This window comes from Panulirus ornatus, chromosome 23 (genome assembly GCF_036320965.1).
Source record: "Panulirus ornatus isolate Po-2019 chromosome 23, ASM3632096v1, whole genome shotgun sequence".
NCBI classification, from domain to species: Eukaryota; Metazoa; Arthropoda; class Malacostraca; order Decapoda; family Palinuridae; genus Panulirus; species Panulirus ornatus.
Window position 1 is genome coordinate 2,697,268 of NC_092246.1, and position 25,887 is coordinate 2,723,154.

General features: G+C 39.7%; 1 long non-coding RNA gene across 2 annotated transcripts in view; it reads left to right on the forward strand.

Moving 5' to 3' along the window:
- Nucleotides 1-1,548: 1,548 nt before the first annotated feature.
- The window catches only part of LOC139756714 (uncharacterized), a 56,535-nt gene continuing 32,196 nt past the window's right edge, over nucleotides 1,549-25,887 (forward strand). Inside the window, exon 1 of one of the 2 annotated variants that reach the window (XR_011714423.1) lies at nucleotides 1,549-1,608. This is a non-coding gene — a long non-coding RNA (uncharacterized lncRNA). The remainder of the gene's footprint in view (nucleotides 1,609-25,887) is intronic. The other variant, XR_011714424.1, reaches the window with a different exon arrangement.

The following is a 25,887-nucleotide window of genomic DNA, read 5'->3' on the forward strand; positions in this document are numbered from 1 at the left end:
TTCTTAAACTTTCGTGTCTTAAATTAAACAGAGAAGTAATTCTTTAGTCAAGTGTTTGGACAAAATTCTCGAGATTTGGGAAGACCTGCACATCTTCCTCCACAAAACAACTTGTTAAGCAAAACTTTCCAAGAGGAAATCAGGCAAATCAATTAACTTCAGGGAGAAATCACCGTTGTTTCTGATTTCTGTTTTCCCTTGTGACTTCACCGTTGTTCGTGACTTCACTGTTGTTCGTGACTTCACCTTTGTCTACAACAACCAAGTCTCTTATCTCCATGGAACTCTATATACCATTATTCATAATCTGTGTCTATCATCGCTCAGTGCTTCATGATCAGTGGTATAACACTTAAGAAACTGTGGCCCATAACAATGAACTATAATACAGTGACATCATGTGTGTGTGTGTGTGTGTGTGTGTGTGTGTGGTGTGTGTGTGTGTGTGTGTTTATTTTGGAGGTGTTTTTGCTTACTCATGGTGTTCTTGCTTGAACAGGAACCATCATGGTACTTGTACACCCTTGATATAAGGATTATTCTTATTCAGAATCATTGTACTTACGTACCGGGGGAAAAAATGTATATAAACAGTTCTTTGATTGCGTTGCCTTATATACATTCGACTGTAGCCTGCCACTATTTTTCAGACCGACGGTTTATAACGAGTGACTGTTAGTCATCTGCTTTTTGGACTGGTTGGTCTGTGACGTGTGTGTGTGTGTGTGTGTGTGTGTGTGTGTGTGTGTGTGTGTGTACTACTTTGCGACTTGCTTCCTGACGCCTAGCAATTTGCTTGGCATCTAGCACCAACATTTCCGTGATGAGTTAAGTCATACCAGAGCGTCCACCATCTGTCTTACGGATGGTCGTATTTGTTTAGGGCGATGACAGGGATGGAGATAATATATTCATACGTGAAAGGTTGATGATGCAGAGGGTAAGAGAAGAGGCTCGGGACGAAGAGGGAAGCGAGGATGGCAGGTCAGCGGTATGTGAAGGGAGGGAGGGAGAGAGAGGGAGAGGGCAAAAGGGCGGGGCATGTTGCCGACATTACCATATTCCACCATACACTCTGCCCATCCATGCACACCCGGCCAAAAAAAAAACAAAAAAACATCAAACCCCTCACGATCTCAGATCTCGATATTCTTAGCCACACTCATCAACCCCGCATGCAACTCTGATACCCTACATCTCTATACGTATCCTTATAACGACCTACACCCACAGCAGAAGCCTCAGACGGGGCTTTTAAAAGGCACGAGGACCTGTGGACGACACGAGGCCGCGTCCCATACACGGGGGTGACGACAGAAGCGGTGGTTGGGTGAGTGACGGGGGCGCTCTCCTGGACCCTGCAACACAAAAACTCACCACGTACAAAGGCGCCTCTGTGCAAGGTAAAAAGTGGGAGCATGACCCAACAGAAGGGTTGATGGGGGAGGGTTCTGGAAGGGAGGGAGGAAGAGGGGTCTTGCTGAATATGTCCTGCTGGAGGGGATGTGGTGGCGGCGGTGGTGGGCAAGGGAAGGAGGTAGGTCGTGTGATGGTATAGTACCCTGTTGCACGTCGACCAGTACACACACACACATACACACCCCTGAGGTAAGTCGTCATCTTCGTCTCATAGTTCCGTCGTCACTCATCGTCTCCTTTGCGTCGCTTGACCATACGTCATTCGTATACATCACTCCCTCAACGAACAATCAACCGACCCGCAACCAGACGCTTGCGTGAGTAGATACCCATATGTAATCATCCACCACATTACACGGAAATCAAGCCGTCGTCAACGTTCTTTGATATACAACCCTTAGCAACGACCGGTCTTTACATTACGCTATTTCTCATTACAGTTACGAATCTTACCATTGTGAGAAACGACCAATTGGGTATAGCAATATACAGAGAATTACCTTACGTTAACTGTAGACACTGTGTTTATTTCTGACATCTAACTGAGATTCCGGCCTTTGTATTCCAAACAGTGACGTGAATTTTGCAAGATATGGAGTTACCTTATTACTAGCGTCATCTCTGACTGCGAATGATGGTGTTAACACCCGAAGGAGCCACAGGTGTTCGTGTTAAGACGCAGGTTGTCAGAGCTGTGTACACAGATGATGCTGGACTGATGGTCATACGAGTAACACGAAGGTTGTACCATACGTGTTCAAGTGGGGGGAAGTGTTAGATGGAGGGGGAGGTGTTAGATGGACAATGTGAGACTGATAGTGCTTGACTTTGTTTGGTCGATGGTGTTAATTAGACACTGTTAGTGTTAGGCACTGTTAGACTGAGGGTGTTAAGTGATAGACTGACACAGTTAGACTGATGGTGATACATGTTAGACTGAGAAAGCATATGTCCAGTAACAGAGCGTTTATTAAAAGGTCACTCACTGATAATGTTGAGTTACAAATGGCACTGATACGCACAATGTTCGAATTATTATGAGAGTAAGACAAGAAAAGCCTCTTAATTTCTTGAAGCCTTCGTAGGATTGAGTTAGATCCTAATCTCCATAGACACTGTGACATAACTTTCGTATAACTAGACTAGGGTTTTTGCAATACTGGTATCAGGGGAGACCGCAAAGCACAAGAGTTAGATACCTTAAATGTTGGAGTTAAGAGACCTCGAAATGTTGGAGGTGGGAATTGAAAGTGTTGGAGTTCAAAATTCGGAAATAGTATGGAGAATCCTTTCCCTTGAATCTGAAATTCGTACAGAATACTGAAACACCGACCCCATATATCTGAAATCCGGACATAATACTGAAATCCAGTTATAGAATTATACTTAATCTCTTCGTTATTATCTGAAGTATAATGCTAAGAATCCTACCATATTCTGACTTCATGTGTTCTGCTGTTCATTAACTCAAGCTGTGGTTCTTTGTGCTTGCAGTTGCAATTGCAAGGTCATAACAATGGCTCATGGGAAACTATTTTCAATGTTTAGTGTTTACAACAGATAGTCGCGTGATTCACATGTTTGATAAGAGTTATGTGTAACCTGAGAGGGAGAGAGAGAGAGAGAGAGAGAGAGAGAGAGAGAGAGAGAGTGTGTGTGTGTATGTGAGGCAGGGAGAGAAATAGAGTAGCCATGAACTAAGGAGGGGAACTTGACGGCCACTTTAGATCTTGTTTCGTGCTCCACCACCACTAAACCACCCACTGGCCAGGTGGCATTACTTTCCTGGTAGGTGAAGGCACGCCACCTACTGCGTGTGTGTATGTGCTCGTGTGGTCAGCGTTTGTCCTTAAGCCTCTGGCTTCTGTGTCAGTGTACAACAAATTCACAAGATAATCTACTGTAACAGCACACTGTTTTTACGTATATATTCTTCATCTACATCCTGGCACCTTGTCACTACATCAAATAACATGTAGAGATCTATCCCAATTATACGTCACTTTCACAAAGCTTATATCAGTCACATATAAATATCTAAACCATAATGTATATATATTTCCAAATCTATCTATCTATGACACCGCATGAAAATGTCCCAACAACAGACACGAATTGCGAAGAATGATTTGCATCGTCATTAAACTTTCAAGTTAACCGTCGGTGGTGTCCATCAATCTCCTTGCTTGTGAATTTGACCACAAGATAATTCTCGTCTTTATGAATGAAACGTATTTCCCATAGCTCCATACAACACCCAGGCTTGGGACCTGACGAACCAGTTCTGCTTGTCACATACGGTAAGGGTCAAGACAGTGGCCACCAACAGGTATTCAATGGGTTAACCTTCCATAGAAGTAAAGGCAATATGGAAGTAATTGCTAAGTGCATATAAGCTATATACAGAGGACCACTGAGTGTAGCTGACTCTATATATATAAAGGTCACAAGTAGCAAAAGCTGACGCTGTATAGACCAAACACTTGAAGATTACAATTATATACAAATGACGGCTGAAAAGAGGCAGACTTTTTTCTAAAAATCAGCACCTAATGCTCTACGGAGGCGTTCGGCAGCTCAACTCTTAATCAACTATATCTAGAATTAATCTCCAGTGTTGTCAAACCCGCGACAAACCTAACGATAAGCTGAAGCAATGTTACCAGCATTTTCATATCAGCACAAATCGCACTGTGTTTAACCTCGAAGTCTTAATTCACTCCTGATACCGTCTTTGGTCAGGGGTCTTTCCTTTCCTCATAACTTGTTTGATGATAAAATATTCCTGGGTTGTAATAGCTGATAACGTGGGCAATTAATCAGCAGCTCTGAAGACTTATTCTACCAAATCAAAGGAAGGCCTGGCAACTCATTCGTCATAATGAAAGAACAACTGATTTCTGTAATCAATGTTATCTTTATAAAGTCGTGTATGTTCAAGTTTGAAATACTTATCATCGTGTATGCCTATTTACCTCAGTGATAACCATCTACATCTGCAAACTTCAGTATCTATAGATGTACATGGCATGTATGGATGTACACAGTGTCCATAGATATATACAGTATCTATGGATATAATGTCTATAGAAATATACAGACGGATCATATAAGTCTGAATTTACATATTTTCTAATATAACCGATAGAAGTAATTCTCTCTCTCTCTCTCTCTCTCTCTCTCTCTCTCTCTCTCTCTCTCTCTCTCTCTCTCTCTCTCTCTCTCTCTCTCTCTCATTTCTCTACCAATCTTTGTCTTTTCTCCTCAATATCCCTATTTTTCCCTTTTTCGTTCCTTTCAACATACATGTCTATCTTTCTAAACGTATGTCTACCTACCTACCTACCTGTCTACCCATATATCTGCCTATCTACCAATATATCAATCTAATCATCTGGTCTACCTCGTACTCCCTCCATCAACCTCACCAGAGAGACTCTCTATCGGCTCCAACAGGTAGGTAAGATCATGGACCTCCTCCTCCGTCACTCCTGACTACCCATCGTCGGAAACAATCAAACTCTCCTATACCACACACACACACACACACACACACACACACACACACATACACACACACACACAAACACATACAGTGATTTCCAGTGACATACGCTCGTGTTTCACACACTTCGGGAGCCGCTACTTCGATGGTTAGGTCAGGTCGCGTCGAGGGGGACCATTTCACCGTGCACGTGAAGAGCGTTCTATATCTCCCTCTTCACCGAATTCAACCGAACCGTCGTCATTCTAGACCCGATTATGAGTCAAATGAACGGATTAAATGCGTCCGGTTGATGATGTAAATGAGAGCGAATGTAAATGGGAGTAGTTAGAGGCTGTAAATGAGGTTAATGAGTAAGGTTTCTCGTAAACGACGACATGTAAATCATGTCTCTCAGGTTTAAACAGACCCTCGTAACTTGCTAAGTTATTGGAGGGTTGATGACATTAAATTTGCAAGATACTATATATATATATATATATATATATATATATATATATATATATATATATATATATATATATATATTATGTTTCATATTACGTTGGTTCCGTTTTGCTGGGTTTTGGTTCTTGGTTAGGATTAACTTCGGGTAGGTTAGATGAACATAAGTCACACTAGATCAAGTTAACTGCCAATTACACCATCTCAGACGCTGAAAACGTCACGAAATGATACCAATGTAGGTCGGTCGCCTGAACCAAATGGCGGCTTTCATCGGCAAAATATCCCTTCGGTATTCAGTGCCGTTACCGCCACGAGCAAAAGACAAATCATAAACACGCAGACATGTTCATTATTGGATAGAATCATCAACTGCCGTTCAAGTAGCAAGGTGCGAGTCGGGTGGTTGAATGAGCAAGGCGATGGGTTCATAAGAGTAAGATGACAATACTAATGTTCTTCACAAGCTAAGTAACGTAACTGTTCTGTAGAGTACAGAACAGAACGTCCTGATTAATCTCTGCTTAATCAATTATATTCTGATTACTTTTTAGGTGATGATGAAGTGATTATTTATCAGACAAATGAGTTCATGTTATCTTTCGTGATATGACAAGTTGTACACCAGATAATGAGACATTTATAATTGATCCTGCATTGTTCAACATATATGGTTATTCCGCAATTATTAACCTGAACATTTTTCGATATATAATTGTTCTTGAGTTATTCTGCAGAGTGGTAAAGCTGTGATTGCTTGTTCTCAACCTATGTATAATAACAATATACATGTATTCATAGTACGAGGGTCATACATCCAGTGCGAAGTATGAGACCTTGAAATTATCTTAATCAGCTGTTAGGAAGTTCAAGACTTTACAGACTGGTGACCGTAAACTTGATGTTGACAGCCTTAATGACCCTGGCAGTCGATAGACTTAAGCCCAAACAACGAAACCACCAGTATTCAATCACCATTTCGCTACGAAAGTCAGATTTCTTCTCGAAAATCATGCCAGCTTTCTCGTAGCAATTTCTTTCAAATGATTTCAAGATCAACATGGATGATCTGCATGTCATCACTCTTTGCTTGCTTGCTGAATCTATCAGTTGCTTGCCAATAGAAGCAGACGATTTTCATTTTCAAACGTCTATTGAAGATAGACAACGCCATGAATTGATCAACGTTCCTTCAAAATCTAAACTCGTCCTTTGATACAAGTGACGATTAAGTCTGTAATGAATTTCAGTGACCAATTGTAAATACCGTCCCTCCGCTTCTGTCTGCCGGGAAGTAAACACAGTCTGTTGACCTCATGTAAACTGATACAGTGAGTAAACTCTCCTCATGTGGCTTCCAAACCTTATCTCTCTCTCTCTCTCTCTCTCTCTCTCTCTCTCTCTCTCTCTCTCTCTCTCTCTCTCTCTCTCTTCTTTTTTACAATACTGGGGTCTCTTCAGTTTCTTGTAATGAGGAACCGATTCAATTTTTTGCACAGAAGAGCCGCTTCGGCTTCTTTTACTGAAGAGCCGCCTCAGTTTTTTTTCGCACTGAAGAGCTGCTTCGGTTTCTTGTACCGAAAAGCCGCTTCAGTTTCTTGTACTGAAGAACCGCTTCAATTTTTTTGCACCGAAGAACCGCTTCAGTTTCTTGTACTGAAGAACCGTTTCAATTTTTTGCACTGAAGAACCGCTTCGGTTTCTTGCAAGTATGTTACGGGCCAACCCCCGTGACCCAGTTGTTCTCCAGATTATTGATTGGTTAAGTAATTAGTCTTCTGCCAATCAAGCTTAAGGCGTTCGCCTTCCCCACACACACACACTCGTCAACGAGCAATTTGTGTGATAGCCTTTGTTTTCGCCCTTCTCGACTGACAGCCTAATTACCTTATTCCTCAATGATTGTTAACGACGTACTTGTCTGGGGAGGGGGTTCTGAAATATTCTTTCAGGAACCTTTATCATTTTCTTTCTTAAGGGTGATTTATCATCAGCGTTAACCATTCAATAGTTTCCTTAACGATTTTCTTAAGTCATCGCGCACTGACATCGTCAGGTAATCATATATAAAAAGAATCTTTCACGTTTATTCAAGACACGAATCGAGACGTCTTCCAGCGGTCCAGGATTCAAAAACCTGTTCAATGATACGGAGAATAATATGGACTTGGTGGACCTTCAGAAACCCTGGGATGCTCGGCCCAGAAACACATCTTGAACTGGTCGACTAAAATCCAATAACTGTTAGGAATATTCGACGCAACACGAGTGTGAAGTGTCGATCGAGGCTACGGCTTCCGTCACTGCTCAAAATCCCTCAACTCCTCAGCTCACCTTCCCACCACTGGCTCGCGCCCCCAGTAGAAGCGACGAGAAATAAGATGGGGGGAGAGAAATTGTGCCCGGGAAATGCATAGAAAGAATAATGGGCGTAGATTGTTTCGGCGGGGAATTTCCATCATTTGCATTTGATGTTTTATTCATCGTCTTCCAAGATCCATCTCGGAAAAGTCAGGCGGTATATATCCGTGTGCCGGGCTCTGTGTGATGGAATATACAGGGGGAGTGTTCGCTGGAAGGCGAAAGTTTCCTCAGCAGAGACCTGATATGTGTGGGTAAAGGCAAAAGGATGCTCTTACCTTCGCCTCGGGGGACCTGGCACACGAGAATGGGTACCTCCTTCGCGAAAATAAAATTTATTCTTATACGGGAAAACGAAATTTATTCTTATCCAGCAAGGAGCAGAGATGATGGCATTATCCTCACTCGCGAAGACAGGCTTTTAGGCTCTATTTTCCTTTTTTATATGTCTTTTTTTCGTGGTAGGAATAAATATTCAAATTCAAATGAGATAGAAAAAAAAATTAGGGGAAGGGGGGGAGAAAGAAGGAGTGGACCTTAAACGCTACAAGGTCATCAGCTGTGAAATAAGATTCTCAGGGAAATGATTGCATCTGCTCCAAGCTGGAGGTTACGTCAGAAAAGCCTGAATTAAACCATCACGGTGAAATGGTTCAGACGACACCGATCTCCAGTCTGAGGTGATCTCCCGAGGAATATCTTTAAGTGACTGGCCCCCCAACGTTAATGCCCCAGACACAGGCGGAGGAGTCTTAAAACAAAGAAGAGGTACGGTGGAAGCGCCGACACTGGTGGTGGCCCAAGACTGATTGCCTGTGGAGGTACAGGAGAGTTCAGCCGTTTTAACAATGGGATGGGATAGGCGTCCCCTTCTCTACCCATAGACATGGGATAGGCATCCCATCTTATTCCCCATCCCAGACCCGAGATAGGCTATCCTGCATCTCCTTTCTGCCATTTGTGCGCCCGAAAATATCACAAGGTTGGCGCTTTGTTCCAGTAATTCCTGGCACAGTTAACAGACTGATTGGGGGGATGGGACATTAATTACCCTCTGCTATGCTTCCTTCACTTGTGATTCATCATAGGGAAAGGAATCACTAGATAATTGATATAATCTCTGAGAAAACGTAGCACTAGCGAATTGTAATACAAGATGAAAGAGGCTACGTATATCATTCCTTTAGGCGCTTGTAGATGTTGTTCATGATTTCTTTTATCATAGTGTGTGCGTGCGTGAGAGAGAGAGAGAGAGAGAGAGAGAGAGAGAGAGAGAGAGAGAGAGAGAGAGAGAGAGAGAGAGAGAGAGAGAGAGAGAAAAGAGAAAGAATGACAGAGATAAGGAAAAAAAAATCCATTCATTTAATCATCTAGTTCACCAACTTCCAATCACTCAATGTCAAATGCGCTATTCATATAATTTCTTCACTGTAAGCTATTACCAAACCAAAGACGCGTACATACGAAAAAAAATTGACTTCAAACAGAGATGGAAATTGGCTTAAGAGACGAATTAGCAGAATCTAGATGCGTATCAATGATCAAAATGAATCTAAAGTGTTTTCCATATACAAATCCAGCAGCCTAAACAAGATTTTCTCCGAATCTCTTTTGCAATAAGGTCACTCAAAATGAGAAATAGAAATAAGACACTTCAGAATGATTCCTGATTTTCCCGTAGATTAGAGAATTGTATTTTCTGTAGCTTAATCGTCTCTTATCTTATGATGGCTGATCCTTACGTGCGATTGATTGCTTCATTTACAAGCTCCTCCAGGTACAGACCTTTCCGTTTGTAAATTCCCCAATCTACTTTCCATATCTTACACATAAATGAAAGAAAAACCTCTCAGAGTGATGCATAAACTAAAAGCATAACAAGGAATCCATAAAGATAAGGCAAGCACGGCCGGGCAAGCTATCGGACTGATTCTACAGCATGTAAGAACAATAATCCTGTCAGAATCTCATGCATCACGCAGAACTCGTCATGCTAGTCCCCCTGCCGGAGGTGACAACTCCCACACCGACACAGGTTCAAACCAGTTTGCGTCATTCAGCCACAAACCTGTTCAATCAGACAAGCACAGAACCAGTTCTGCAAGCACAGGGCGGCTGCTTGCCCTCCTTAAGAGTTCAGCCCATTCGTGCTAAACACTCCATCATATCCTACGCGATTCGCTGACAGGTTCCCAAGCGAAGATCTCCACGTTGATAGGACACTGCTTGGGGCACAGGTCATCACCGGCGATACCTGAAGAACAATCGTTTCGACATAAAGAGGTTCGAAAACTAGTCGACAGGTGCAGCTGTAAACTCGTTCCTCGACAGTCAACCAAAAACTCGAAGTTGCTTGCAAGGTCGAACCAGTTGGCCATTGCTTGCTCCTCCCACTCCTTCCTTTGTTGTCACCCTAACCCTCCCCCTCATTCCCTTATTGCCTTGCTCTCCTTTCATTCCCTTATTGGCTTGTTCTCTCTCTCTCTCTCTCATTTCCTTGATGTTGTTGTTCCTACATCTCATTTCCTTGATGTTCCTTTCTCTTCCCTAACCAATTTTATGGTTGGTTTTTCTCGTCTCTCATTTTCTTTTCGTTCCTTTCTTCTCTCTCTTCCTCTCTCCTTCGTTTTTGCTTTCTTATATCGCTTTACTTACTCGTTTCCACAGCCTCCTTGTCTAAATTTCTTCTGTGTTCCTTTTCATCCACCCTTCTCTCCAGTTATAAGCCTATCTTTTTTTTAATTTTTCCATCTTTCTTTTCTCATTGCCTCATTCTGTCTATTCTTCTAAATATTCCTCTTAGGAATATATCAACTTTTCTTACCGGTATTTATTATGTTTTGACTCACCGTCTTATTCCATTATTTTCTTTCTATCTTCCATTTATTTCTTGGTCGGTTTCCGTTATCCTCATCCATTCCACTTCAATCTTAATTCCCTTAATCTCCGCCTTCTCCTTTTTCATCAGTTACCTCCTCTTTCCTGTCCCTTATCAGCCACCAATATATTCTTATGTATGTTCTTATCATCACTATCAGAATTTATTATTATTCATTCTGCATTATACTTCAATAAACTTCCTTCTTTTCTATGCATGATTTTATAGTGCTATACTTTTTGAGTTCCGTATTTCAATTTCAATCATGTGAACTCAGTTCTTAACATCCATCAAATGAGATGAGGATCCTCCTTTGAATTTCGATAAGTGAGACAACCTTTATCTCAGACATTATAGCTTTATGATCTTCATCTGTTGACAATCACTAAATATGGCATCATAAACTTAATCAACTTCACTGATGGTAAAATTTTATTGTTAAGATAGAGAAACATTTACTTTGAAACACGCAGAATGACAACACTTTTCTTCTAAGTGCGCTTTGACTTAACGAAAGATGGGCCAAGATCTTTCAAAGCCATGAAATTTCATAGCCTTAAATCTCTTCAGGAAAAATAATATCTTGAAATAGGAAAAATTATAATAAAAATAATTCTAATCATCACTTCCCATATAGATGGTGAAAGCTACATCTTTGAGGCATCTCAGACAAGTCATTGATAATTTGTCTCACTTCAACTGATGTCTCAAGCTACAATAATTGTGTTATCCTTATCCCTAAGTCACCTCTAAGTTCTCTGCAACCATCGCAACTTTATAGTTCGTTTCTTACGAGTTCCTGTAATCTCCCTGTAGGTCTTAGGATCAGGAAATTGTCTGAAGTCTTCTTTTAAGTAAAAGCAACTCAGTTTATTTCATCAGCCAACACATTCATCTCAGAACCTCCTTTGATCTTCCTAAGGCAACGTGTTAAGCTTCTCTTTACCTTCCTAAAAGTCCCCAGGTGACAGAAATTAACAAGAAACACATCATCACAAAATGTATCAATTATCACACTCCTTCCACGGTATCAACAACAAACGCATCACAGAGAGTGTGAATTATCACAGGTCTTTGTCAGAACAAGAATAATATATTGTGTGTACTGCATCAACAGTAATTGGTTCTTAGTTGAACCAAAAAAAATCCCATTTTGTGCCGTTTTGCGATTAAACCTGACTTCGAAATAGGTCCCAAATTGGATAGTTAGAAATACAGCTTCAACCAATTTATAAATACTTCACGAAAATCCTTATACCCAACACATACGCAAGGACACGGAAATACAACTTGCTCAGTATACAAATACACACTATACACACAGACACAAGCGAATCTAAACCTAAACGCAAACAACTACACACACACACACACACACACACACAACGCTCAAGGCCTAGATGATCACAATCCAATAACCACTTGGGCCTAACCATGTCTCCCACATCGTACAATGACGTTATGGCTTGGCTAGATTCTCTCTTGGGGGTGCTTGGGGAAGGGGTAGTCACTGCTGAGACCCTGTTGCTCATGCTTTTATTTCACTGTCTCGTTATCACCGTTGTTTCCAGTCTTTCGTTAAAGTTACCGCTTTTACATCTGCCATATATATATATATATATATATATATATATATATATATATATATATATATATATATATATATATATATTTACAGTATCTGCGCTGCCGTGCTCCGTCTGAATCGTTACGCCGCGAGTGAAAAGTTATCTTAAGCAAGCTGGTATCTTCGTAGGATAACGAGAGAGAGAAGTGTCCTCAAATAAGCCTCTCGCTTCAAAGGAGTCCCTGCTACTGCGAGTAGCGCAGACTTGGAGCTGCAGGAGCTCCTGGAGGGGGATCCTAGGGGTTATTGCCTAGGACTCCTTTGTGAAAGAGGTCCTACGACCGTCTTTTGATGATGATGATAATGATACTATATATGTATGTTGATATATCGTCGGCTTCAGTCTAGGAGAGGACTTCTCAATGAGGCTGAAAGGGATGATAAAGAAGAGGAGAAAAAGTAGAAGACCTACCTTTTCAAAAAGGAGTCTCGTAGGTGTTATGAGGGAAGACATGAAAATATAAACATCTCCAAAGCTTAGCGGCGTAGGTCGGGCTGCTGTGGCGTGTGTGTGTGTGTGTGTGTGTGTGTGTGTGTGTGTGGATCTTATGGGCTGTCATGCAGTCATTCTCTCATTATAAATGCACATGTTACTGCCTGTGTTACTATGTTGTCACGTATCCTGTCACGCGTGTTGTGGCAGACAGCTGGGGTTAACTGGTGTTGCTCCTTGTGTCATGGTTGTAATGTTACCTACACTTGATGTTGTTACGATTTTTGGCTGTTCTTGCTTATTGATACAATCGCTGTAGTTCCCCTCGACCTTACTGAAGATGTAACGGTTCATAATGACAGAACTGATGGTATTTCTGCCATTACTGTTTGCTGTTATTACCGCCACTTTTGTGTTCATTGAAACTGTTACTCAAGGAGAAAAGAGATGGTCAATTGATGTAGACAGTTGTGGTACACAATTAAACTAACTTTCTGGAAATTCACCTTTGTTTACACCACACCTTCATCGTTAATGACACCATAGACTTATCGCAACAGCCTGATGGATCAAGGAGACACAAGGGCCTTGTGAAACTTTAGTAGTGGAACTTGCGTCAGAGGAAAGCAAGTTCGATGCTTATCTCTAGTTCTCAATCCTTTGCCCAGTCAGCCGGAATGAGAAAGATTACGCTTGAAGTAAGCGCAGAAATATACAGACAGACACAGATAAAGAGACGCACAGACACAGGAGACAGAGAGAGAGAGAGAGAGAGAGAGAGAGAGAGAGAGAGAGAGAGAGAGAGAGAGAGAGAGAGAGAGAGAGAGCATTGAAAGTGATGCAATTATCTCCCAAAAATTCGAGACTTCACGGAGAGTGCTGTTCCAAGGAATTTCCCAGGACCATCATAATGACGCCCCTCATCCTTCCCGCCTCCACCCCACCCCCTTCCTTATTTCCCCTCTTATCCTCCTCCCTTATTCTCTCCCTCTCCCTCCTCCCCATCCCCCCCTTTACCCTTCCCCCGTCCCTGTGGTTGGACCCTCATGCGGGACGACGACCACCAAGACAGCGACGACCCAAAACGAGGATGCTCTCACGACCTCAGAAAGCTTTTGAGAAATCAGGGGAAAAATTCAGTGTGATCGTTTTAAATATCTCGCCTCGGAGATTAAATGTGAGGAAATTCCCGGTAAAGTCTAGAGTCTTTGGAGGCGCTGCTGGCGAGGGTCGTGGTGGTGGTGGTAGGTGGTAGGTGGTGGTGGTAGTGAGTGGCTGCTGTGGTGTGGTGAGGGATTGTGGTGTTGGTGGTGGTGGCAGTGATGGTGCGTAGGTGGAAGTGATGGTGAGTAGATGTTTGTGCTGGAGGTTATGTGGCGCTAAATAGTTGTGGAGTGAAATGATGTAGTAGTAGTAGTAGTAGTAGTAGTAGAGGTAGTGGTCCTGTAGTGGCAGTGGTGGTGGTGATGGTAGTGATGATGGTAGATAAAGGTGAATGATAGTGATGCTAATCGTGATGAAGATAATCTGTGATTATGAATATGATGGATGGCAGTGCTTGTGGTGGTGTGTCTGTGCGTGCGGGAGGTGGCGGTGATAAACTGATGACGATGGTGGAGGTAGTGTTGGAGAAGTAATGATGGTGGTGGGTGAGGGTGATTAGGTGGTTGTGATGGTGGTTATGATGGTATGGATGGTGATGAACAGTGAAGATGGTGGTGGGTGTGGTCTCTGGGATAATGATAATGACAATGGATGATGATGATGATGACGATAGTGATCATGATTAAGACAGTGAACCTAATGACCTAAAATGCTGTTAATCGACGACAGAAGTATCCATAGATTCACTAAAAATGTAGTTTTAGATTCCATATATATATATATATATATATATATATATATATATATATATATATATATATATATTGAGCAGGTTAACACCACCATACCAGGCTAGACATCTACAACTTCAACTACAAATAAATCATCCTCATATGTTTTCATAACACGAGGCACTGTATTGCCAAAGAAAAACAACTACAAAGAATGATTCCCCATGTACGATGAAACGAGAATAAAACAAGAATGACTTCGTTAAACATGAACTTTGAAATATACACCCTGAAAATATTTCTCACTCGCTAGGTGCTAGAATAACGGCAAAGAATATCGTCGCTTCCACAATGCGGAGTACTCTCTCATTTATCTATTTTTGTGTAACACTATATCTTTTATCTTATTTTCTCCTGCATCTCTCCCTCAGAAAGCACCTTTCTCTGGACCACAACAAGCCGCACACAACCTCAGTGCGTGTAATAAACCAGGTCATAAACCTTCTCCTCTTGTGCAGATTTCTCCCTAACAAGACTTTGGAATGTATTTAATAACTCTAACAACCACTTATCTGTCCAGCGCCTCATGTAAATTCTAACTCATAGGTACACTAATACCTGTCTTGAACATCGGTTACTTACAATTATGTATTGGCTTATTACACTGGAATAAAGAGGAATACATAACATTGCAAAGAGCAACAGACCACTGGGTCCTTTCGAGGCTGTTTGTGACGGTAGACGACATCAGGAACATAAGAGAAGTTAGTGTAGGTGAGAGTAGAACAGTAGACAGAAAACTTACGGAAGAATTGTGCAAACTTTATTTGCAACTAAGGAGATGCAAATTACATCAGTCGTGGACTTGAAATATTTGTATTATCGGTAAATCATTCCATCGTTAACAAACCTGTTAAGATAAAAAGTGCTTTGCTTCATTCGAGATAAAACGTGTGGCCAAAAGGTTATATCTTTTAAACGAAATCGGAATGATTTAGTCTTAAACAGATGCATAGATCAAGACTGTCATAAGCAGTTGATGATTTTGAGTACCCGTTCCAAGTTACTTTTCAACCTTCTCTTTTCTACATTAAATACGTTTAGGGAATCTAGACATCTTCAAAGGACTTATTCGTCAGTTCGGGTATCATCTTGGTAGCTCGCCATCGTATCATTACCATTCTATATATGTCTATTCTCAGGTAGGGTGACCAAAACTGAACACAATCCTCATGGTGGGAACGCACCACTGAACAGCAAAGAACGTATACAAGATAATTTCTATACTCTATCACATGTATACATTATCATATGTATACTGACCCAGATGTATGCTCTGTTGTGAGCACTGATATACAGACTCAAGTTATCAACTTGCTGTAGGCACGGATACCGTTGTGAACATGGCATCGGAAAGGAACTTGTAAACACGCCGCTATCGGAAAGGCAATGGTTGATATGGTATCGGCACCAAACTTCACAAATATACAGATCGGCCACTGAACACACAACTACTGCTACAGCTAGAAAAGAGACCATCTCCTCACCAGTGGGATCAGAGAGATATCTTTCATCGTCTCATCTCGCAGGACCCATGACACCAATATCCCAGCGGTGGGATGAAAGACTTCGTTGCAGCATCCCTTGGGACACAAGAGACTAATTACTCGAGAGTGAGATGAGCCACAGCCGCACCAGTTATCTACGAAGAAGTAACCAACTTATTTCCAGTTTCATTGATCAGAATAAATGAGTAAACAGGATCATTAAACAACAGATATAGTGGTAAACAGAAAATAATGCCTTTTTTTTTCTCTTAAATTTAAAACTCCAGTCACGGACAAGACTCCTCACCGAGGCCAGGTATTAGATGGCAAAGACTCATAAATAGCGAGTATTATCAGATGGTCAACAGAATTTTTGAAGTATTCGTGGATGTGGTAAATGACTTTCTGATCTTTTTTATATTTTTCTTTGCGTTTATAGTCAGCCTGCACTCTGGATCGGTTGGGCGACACTAACGAGTGATTATCTCAAGTTCATCAGTATCAATTTATTCAGTATTAACCTCTAATCATTATATCTACAACTGGGTTCTAAGATGTGGTCAGGTGAATTCAAAACACAACCTTCTAAGGAGATTCTTTTTTGCTCCACTATCTTCAGCGCTCTTGCAAAATCTCTTCAAGTAATATGTTATCAAGAAATAGAAAACTCTCTCTCTCTCTCTCTCTCTCTCTCTCTCTCTCTCTCTCTCTCTCTCTCTCTCTCTCTCTCTCTCTCTTCCATAAAACAGTGGGTCAGGCAAACACTCACCCAGGAGGCACTACCCCCTGGATATCAAGAGGGTCAATTGCCAGTGATCTGTAGTGGCCATCAAGTTCCCCTCCCTGGCTCAGATTCTTGTCTTTTCCTTCTGCCTCACCTACACACGGGTTGCTGGCCATCCGTCCTCAGAGACACAGTTTTTCCAGTTTCCTCATCTTACCTAACTCGCACGACTTGTTATTCTCAACTCTATATTTTCCTGTGGTGAGAGCTACGCGCTAGCCCTGTCCTATGGCAAATCTTATCCTATGTACTAAGAGGTAGGTAAGTACTCCCTAACACAACTGACCTATAAAGACAACTGGGCATAACCCATCTCCCTGCTTCCTCTCCCTTCATTCTCTCTCCCTCACACCTCTCTGGACTAGACGACTCCCAGAGTTAATTATCGATCATTAAGATGTCCCTGTCTGTCAGGCCAAGTGTTTGAGGAGACGTAGTCCCTCAGAAATACATTCCTGTCCGTAAAACTGTTTGAGGACGCGTCCTTCTGGAAATCCTCGTATGAAAGATCATTCATCAAACCTATGTATCATTCAACTATATTCACCATCATTGCCCTAATTAAAGGCGAAATTTTCGACTTTGTTTATTCTTTGTTTTACATCACGTCGCACACGATTAAGGCTTTATGGGGTGTCTGCAACTGCACATAAAATACGTCCAATATCTATATAATATCAGATCAGGCCTTCAAAACTCAGTAGTTCAGAATCAATCAAATATTTCATAGCTTTTTTTTAGCTTGGTTTTTGAAGAATCCGTTTCCAACATAAAGAAATGTTGATGAATTTCACTTTCACCCTCCAGTAATGCACATTCACTATGTCAACATCACCGTACTTTCTAGTGTGTATAACCGTACCGTCTATCTAGTATTGATATATATGAATACAACCATTACAAATATAGATATAGCAGGCGAGATGACTCTCTAAACCCACGTCGCGACGCCTGCCCATAGCAATACGTCTATCACAATACACTTTACCATATTCTCAGATCGTACAATAAAAATAAATTCCAGTCTTAATTCTATTTACCATTAGAATATCCTTTACCATAATACTTTACTACGCTGTATCAATACAGTTTACATTTTAATTACTTTTTGAAACCAAATACCAGTAAACGATTTTATTTTTGAAAATTTGTTGATCATTTTTTCGTTCGTATCAATTTTCAATCAAAGTTATGAATTTGTTATTAAGCTAAAAGGAACGACTATAATAATAAAAATCTTAAAGAGATGCAGCTATATGTTTCCGGACACTGTAGATATATATATATATATATATATCCTTAGCACTTCAGTGGCTGTCTAGTGTCTCTCCTTTGGCACAAATAGCGACCTGTTCTTCCTGCCTTACCCACATACGGTCTTTTGGCTTATAGTCCACAAACATACAGACTCACGTTCTCATGAATAACACTCGACAACACGAAACTCGACCCCCACGCAACTCTAGAATTTCCTGTGGTGAGTGCTACGCGCTGGCCTGGCCTTTTGGACAATAATTCTCGTCGTAAGGACTCGTTAAAGAAAATCACATACACTTTACTACCAGTTCTACAATTAACGAGAATTGTAGTAATTTACTTATCTGCCACATCACATACTTAAATCTATATACATAGATATATTATCTATCATCCACATATTTAAGGTATCAGCTTAAGTAACAATTATGCGAAACGTGTTTTGGGGAAGTTAATTCACTTTTTGAAAAATGAACAGAATTCTGATACAGTGATTTGTATAATTACTTTTTAAGTGCACAGCTGAAGGCAGTGGTGCATGGAGCAACACTTATAGTGATGTGAATAGTAATGGCATATGAAACATTTGCTCCAGCAGCAGTCGTAGTAGTAGTAGTAGTAGTAGTAGTAGTAGTAGTAGTAGTAGAAATATAATTAGTGGTAGTTTTGGTTGTAGTAAGTCATTATAAATACCACTGTTATTAGTTATTGATATTACCGTTACATCATCACTTACATCATGATTATTGGTTACTTATGTTGCTACTGCTCTGGCTGAAGTAATCTGAATATATTAAGTATCATTAACATTATAGTGACAGATATAAAGCCCTAGGTACTTTCGTCTCTCTCTCTCTCTCTCTCTCTCTCTCTCTGTCTCATATATATATATATATATATATATATATATATATATATATATATATATATATATATATATATATATACCATAATTCAACTAGTGACTTACATACGAATTGGTGAAAATTTTTTTTATTCTTTTGCTATAATTCCTTTTCTGTACATCTTTCCGATATACACTGACGAACTGCTTGAATACCTAAAAGTAGAGAGAAACTTTGACAGTTCCTTCAGAGACCAAACATATTGACTACCTATAGACACTCGCAAGGAAATGAGGGCTTAAGAATTAACCCACAAAAAGTAATGAAAAGAATTACTTCCTGGCTCTTTCACGAAACTTGTCAAAAGAAGAACCACTCCTATCTATACAAAGGTAGATAGCTCGAGAAAGACAGACAGACAGACAAACGTATAGACAGTTATCTATAATATTTAAATAAATTTGTATGTGTGCATATGTAAATATAATCCTCAAGTCACAATCCAATTTCTTAGACGTATCTACACTTAAAAGGATTTAATTCGATAATGAAATGCAAAGATTACCATTTCAGGCGAACCCTCTCAAAACAACCATTAGAAAGAATGCATTAAGTAATTGGCATATAAGACTGTAAGAACGCAAAGTCCACTAGAAAGACAGAGTATTCGCTTTTTCTATATATGTCTTTCAAAAGTGTGAGTCACACTGCGGGACACAGGTGAAGTATTTGAAGCCTTTCAGACACGATGGTTCTAATAGGAAGTTTAACTCTTTCTAATACAATGTGTTTTACTGATACTTGAGCGATAACACTATTTCAGTGATTAGTTTTTGTCTATCATTTACTCCGCGTAGGTAAACAAGACTTTTTACAGTACCTGAAAAACATGTTTTCTTTTTCATTTTACTTAAATATTCTCGCCTAGTTGTAAAAACACATGTAAACAAGGGTATTTAATGTACCTTCTCTGGATAACAACAAAAAGAAGTATTCTAATCACTTGCTCAGCTAATCTTCTACCGAGGCTCTTAATTCTACCGATCCAAAGACTTCATCAAAGCATCTAATTTCTAGTATGTACTTCCTGCATACTAGATCAATACAAGCCGTAGTATGAGGCACTATTTACAATAAGCATGAATGAAAATATTAAGCTGTGGTAGACTGTCGAGCTGTCATTCGCGCCCCCCTGTGGTGTCATGTCTATCAGCTCCACATCACGAGTCATTTGCCACGATCCTCACCTCACCACCAGACTCATCCATCTGTCTCCTGCCGAAGCCCACGTCGAATGATGCCACCATCAACAAGGATATAATCAACGTTTGGTTTACTTTACCTGCTGCCCCGTTCACAGCGGTGGTTTGCGGTGAACGCACAACACACTGGTGGCAAGGGGGTAGGAGGCCCAGGCAGACAGGAGACGCAGGGAGTCGGCAACAGTACGGAGGGACTGCTGCTGGTGGGTGACCTAACTCGACCTGACTCATTGCGACTCGCGGGCCTCGTAAGTCATCCAGACCCGCAGTTAATTTCGGGGTTAGAGGGAGTAATCTCAACACCGCAGTTACTAAGCATTCCCCACAGGATTTAATCTAGCCTTTCCTTTTTGCGGGTTTTAATCTCAGAAACCTGGGTGGAAAAAGGAGGGAGAAAAAATCTCCTACGTGATATTTGTAATGGATAAAAGGCATCTCGTACCAGTATTTGCAAACCGCTCTCCATTTTGTTTGATAATTGAATTCGTCGCTGGGAATTTCGAATATTGTTATAATCACTTGTCAATAAATTTCTCTTTTAAATATTTGTAGAGACCATAGCTCGGCAGCCCCGGCGAGCCGGGCGAGGAACGGATGTCAGAGGCCTACATCGTACCTCCGCCACCCTCCCGCAGCCTCAAATGGAATATGGAAAAAGGCAGCCATTACTGTTTACATTTTTCTGTCTCCTGATTGGCCAGTGGGCGGGGCTCGGACGGTACACGAAAGTCGGTATTGATGTGTGACGCGGGTGTGCGATTGGTCGGCGGACACCAGCTGCCAACCAATCAATTTTTCCTGTCCGGATGTGTCGGCACTTAGAGGTCTGGTAACTGTGTGCCGGCGGTGCTGCAGCAGCAGCAGCAGCAGCTTACAGCCGCCCTTGTATTTTCATCTCTCATTTGCAAGGGCTTTGTGAGCCCTCTGCCCCCCCTTCAGATGAAAGTGAAGTCAACGGCATCTGTATTACCCGGTCGACGTAATCCACTTCTCCTCTCCGTCCTCCCGTCTCCTCCTCCGCTATTAATATACCTAACTTTCTTTCGCTAATTCAAAAAAAAAGAAAAAAAAGAATCAGTCTAATAGTAGGGGGTTGTTCCAGCTCAGTAACTCGCCCATCGACCTCCATAAATAATGACAGAAAACACGAACTGACCACCGACCCCCTAATGTTTAAAGCCGACTCCAATAATTCAAATGAGACGAGTAGTCCCCGAAGAGTTGCCAGCGCGTCATTCGACAGGCCCAGCTTGTTAAATCCAAACCCCAATAATAATCCATAGAATACAGGATCACATCAAAAGATTATTTTTATATATATAGTAAGTCACCGTGTAGTTGGGAATAGGAGATCACTACCCATGGCGATGATCACTCGCAAGCGCTTAAATTTCTGATAATTAAACCGAGTCGAAAATGGCACCTTTTTTTTTTTTCCCGGGGTTAATTCTATATATTTTTCCCCCAGTGTTGTTTATAATCTTTTGGATGAGTTATATTTATGTTTCAATTGCAGATTCGAGAAAAAAATGTTGCATCAAAAGCGCGTATATATTAGGTAATTACCTGCTCTCACAAAAATACCCGGTAATTTCTTATATTATTGCCAACCATATCAAAAGACTTTGTATTTTATCATTATTATTATTATTACTATTATTATTATTATTACTATTATCATTATCATTATTATTATTATCAAAGTCTACTGAATGCAATCAATATCATTATAATCAGCATAATTTCAATTCTCATTATGATTATATTAATATAATCATTATTACTATTATCATTATCATTATTATTATTAATCATCATTATTATACTCTTTTAGTTTTACTATAACTATTATGATTAACATTATGATGATTACTGTAAATTATACATTTAAAACAGAGGTAGTAATGTTGATGATCATAGTGATAATAATGATGAGGGCATCGACGATGATAGTGATCACACATTGTCAATGTCATTATAATAATGATAATGATATCTATTATTATTATCATTATCATTATTATTATTATTAATATCATCAAATTCGAAAAAATTTCTCTTAATCACCTCTAGACTATTACACCATGAACAAACTTATGTATGAAATATACACAATAATACAATTCTGCTGGATAATATATGTATCTGAAAGTCTATCTGTCTATCTACCTATCTATCTGTCTGTCTATCTATCAACTATTTGAGGAAAATTTTACCGTAATATTCTGTTCTACACCGTGATGCAGGCATCAAAGTTTAGGGGTCAAGCCCTCATAGATTCGAATCCTGTCTCACACATATATATATATATATATATATATATATATATATATATATATATATATATATATATATATATACTGGATGTCAATATCTATTCCATGCACATTCCATTTACTCCTTGACAAAATATCTTCATCATATTCGTACCGTCAGCCAAGTCTGTTTGATAAAGACGAATAAATGTTGCAATAGCTTTTCCTCAACATCAATCCAATTGAAAACAAAAAACAAAACAAAATGGTCGTCTTTAAAGATAATCTTCATATAAACAAGAGACAGGGACGTGGGGTAGTACATTAAGAAACCTCTAACAATATCATAAAGTAAAATACGTTCTTAAAAAACAATCTGATATGTAGGTATATCAGACTCATTTAGGGCATCTTGAACTGCCTCATTTACTTAAGTTGGACTTTAGACCTATCAACTGCCAGAGTCATTAGGGTCGTCAATGTAAGTTACATCCAACAAGCGAATAATCTCCTTAACACCTTCTTCATGTGTTGCAGATAATTCTAAGATCACATCCACTATGCATTTCGCCCATGGTTTTCTCTCATTTTTGTCAATTCTGTCCATACAAATGTAAACAAAAGGTATTCTTATGTAACTTGTAAAACGTACTCTCTAAGACCCTCCAATTTACATTTACTTTTTGTCGTAATCTTTTAATTCATTTGAAATATTTTTTATGACCCTTAATGAGGATTCTTTAATATCATTATCTTCAACCACTTACGCGTCTACAACTATAATTAAGCAATCAGAGTAATAACCTATACTATCGCATCTTATTAAATGCTAATATAATCCATCACACTGTCATACTAAATTATACTAAATTATCGGATTATGAAGATTTATCCAATGTTGCTTTTCAGTTAGAATCAGTTACCATCTCTCGTCACTATTAACAAATGGAAACTGGTCATGATTTTTCTAATCTTTAGATACCGGCTTCACGAAAACTCTCCTTACTTGGATTATTATAATCATTACCATTACGAACATCATAATAATTATCACTTTAAAGATTACTATAATGATGTTATTATCATTATTATTATCATTATTGTCATTATTATTATTATTACTATTATTATTATCATCATCATCATTATTATTCCGGAATACAGCGATAATACTAATCAATTTCACTTTGCCCTTGTATTTACTTTAATTACCTATTTGAATAGTGCGAGGAGCAAGTTCTACACACTTGGGGCCATTCTTCAACCTTCTCTACTATCGTGAAACGTTTTAAACTTCTATATAACTGTCCACTTTCCCATTTCATAACTTTGCTTAATCCATTATTTTTCAATCTCTTGATACTACAGACGTACTTCTTTGCATATTTTCTACCACGTTTCTTGCTTAATACCTTGCAACAGCCTCTGCTAGTCCTATCTTTGCATATTTCAAAGAAAGGTTCACCTCTGACATCTCCAAACTGGTTTTTATAAAACTGAAAGTTATGATCAAGTCACTCCCTATTCATCTGTCTTCCACAGTCGATGAGTTTTTTTACTTTTTATTTTTTTTTGGCTTGTGAAGCTCAGTGTAATTCAGCTCTTATTTCTGGTACCATTTTCTTTTTGTTCCCCCCCCCCCCCCCCTCACTTTCTGGACCTTCTCTATAACCTTTTTTCTTTAAGTTCGGAGAGCAAGGGGTTCATCATAGAGCAAGGGGTTTACTGTAAAGCAAGGGGTTTATCATCGAGCAAGGGGTTTATCATGGAGCAAGGGGTTTATCACAGAGCAAGGGGTTTATTATAGACCAAGGGGTTTATTCTTTTCTCCTTGAAGTAAGGATGCTTTTCCTTTGTCTTAGTGTTTTTTGTTCAAGTGTCCGAGCCACTTTATTTCTTCATCTATGCGAAAAAGCAACAGAAAACTTGGTGTGGGAGAGAACCAAGAGCAAAGGAAGACAGACGTGTCGGAAAGCTGCATCAGTGTACAGTGGTTGACAGAAGACAACTGGAAAGACTAAAAGCGAAGTGGAAAAAAAAAATTGATGAACAAGACCCAAGTGTATTGAGAGAGACTGTTATGGGTTCGAATCCCTAGCGGGAGAGAACGGTCTGCAGTTCACCCTATCTGATCATCTTCCCTTCGGGTTGGGCGATAAACTCCATTCCTAACTTAGGCTAGAGTATATAACATTAATAGGTTGGCCTTGATTAAAAAGCTCACATGCCTTTTGTCGTCTTAGGTACAGAGAGAAAATAAATAGGCCGTAAACAAAAAAGATTTGGGGACCTGCAGTCGATGTCTCAGTGAAGTTGGCTGCGGAATAAGTCAACTAGAGTGTTTGCAATGATAAGATCCCAATAGCGTTAGGCTGCAATGCTTCATATTGTGACTGAATTTTATGCGAACTGTCCTAACCCAATGAAATAATAAAAAAAGATTTTCATCATCAAAAATTTTATGAGAACTGTCCTAACCCAATAAAAAAATATAAAAATTTTAATTATAAAAATCATAATCATCACTATTATAATTACTGTCATTCTTCTCTCTCTTACTGCTATTCATACATTTATCATTTATATTCAAAAACTCGTCGGAGATTGAAAATATCATAGATCAACTAAGGCAAAATCATTACATCTGATCTTAAAGCTTTGTTATATACTATCAAAAGATTTTCTTAAGAAGACTGGAACAGGACTGATAAGAAGACTACTAAAATTCAGAGCATAGTCATTGCAAGGTAACTTAGTCCAGTGATATAATGTTGGCTTTTAAGTAATTTTTCTAAAAGAACCCACTGGTCTGCTGCTGTTCGATTCCCTTAAAATCAGTGAGAGATGGAAGGAATACCGTGTAAATATCATGAAACAAGAAATGAAAAGGTGAATCCTCTGTATTTGATCCTCTAAATCTCCAAAAGCTGTCATAACTAACTTGCAGAATTTTCATCTACATTCATCTCATCACAATCAGTTCCATTCCCAGATCGACATGATGGATGGGGCATATACAGCTTCTGACACCACTCATACACACATCCTCAACATATGCCCAATGTGTCTATCAAACACAGACTTCCACTCTTATCTAAAGTGCTTCTTGCCGTTTCACTATCAACAGGACGTTGATTCGTCAAGTGAAACCAATGTTTCTATTCATACTAATATCATTCACAAAATGCTTTCTTTCCATCCACTCCAACAATCACTCCTCAAGCATCTTCCTCTGAAATCTACAACTAAGACTGTATAACAGTTTCGCCTCATGATTTTAGTTCCCTGTACCAACCGACTCCTAGATCATCTGTTCTCTTAAAACATACGCCAGCCTTATTTACCAACACAGCACAAACGTGGCAAGTTCTGGCTTGTGCAACATGATACATTCGAGAAATGTAAGACAAAGAAAACTATTACTTCTACATAAGA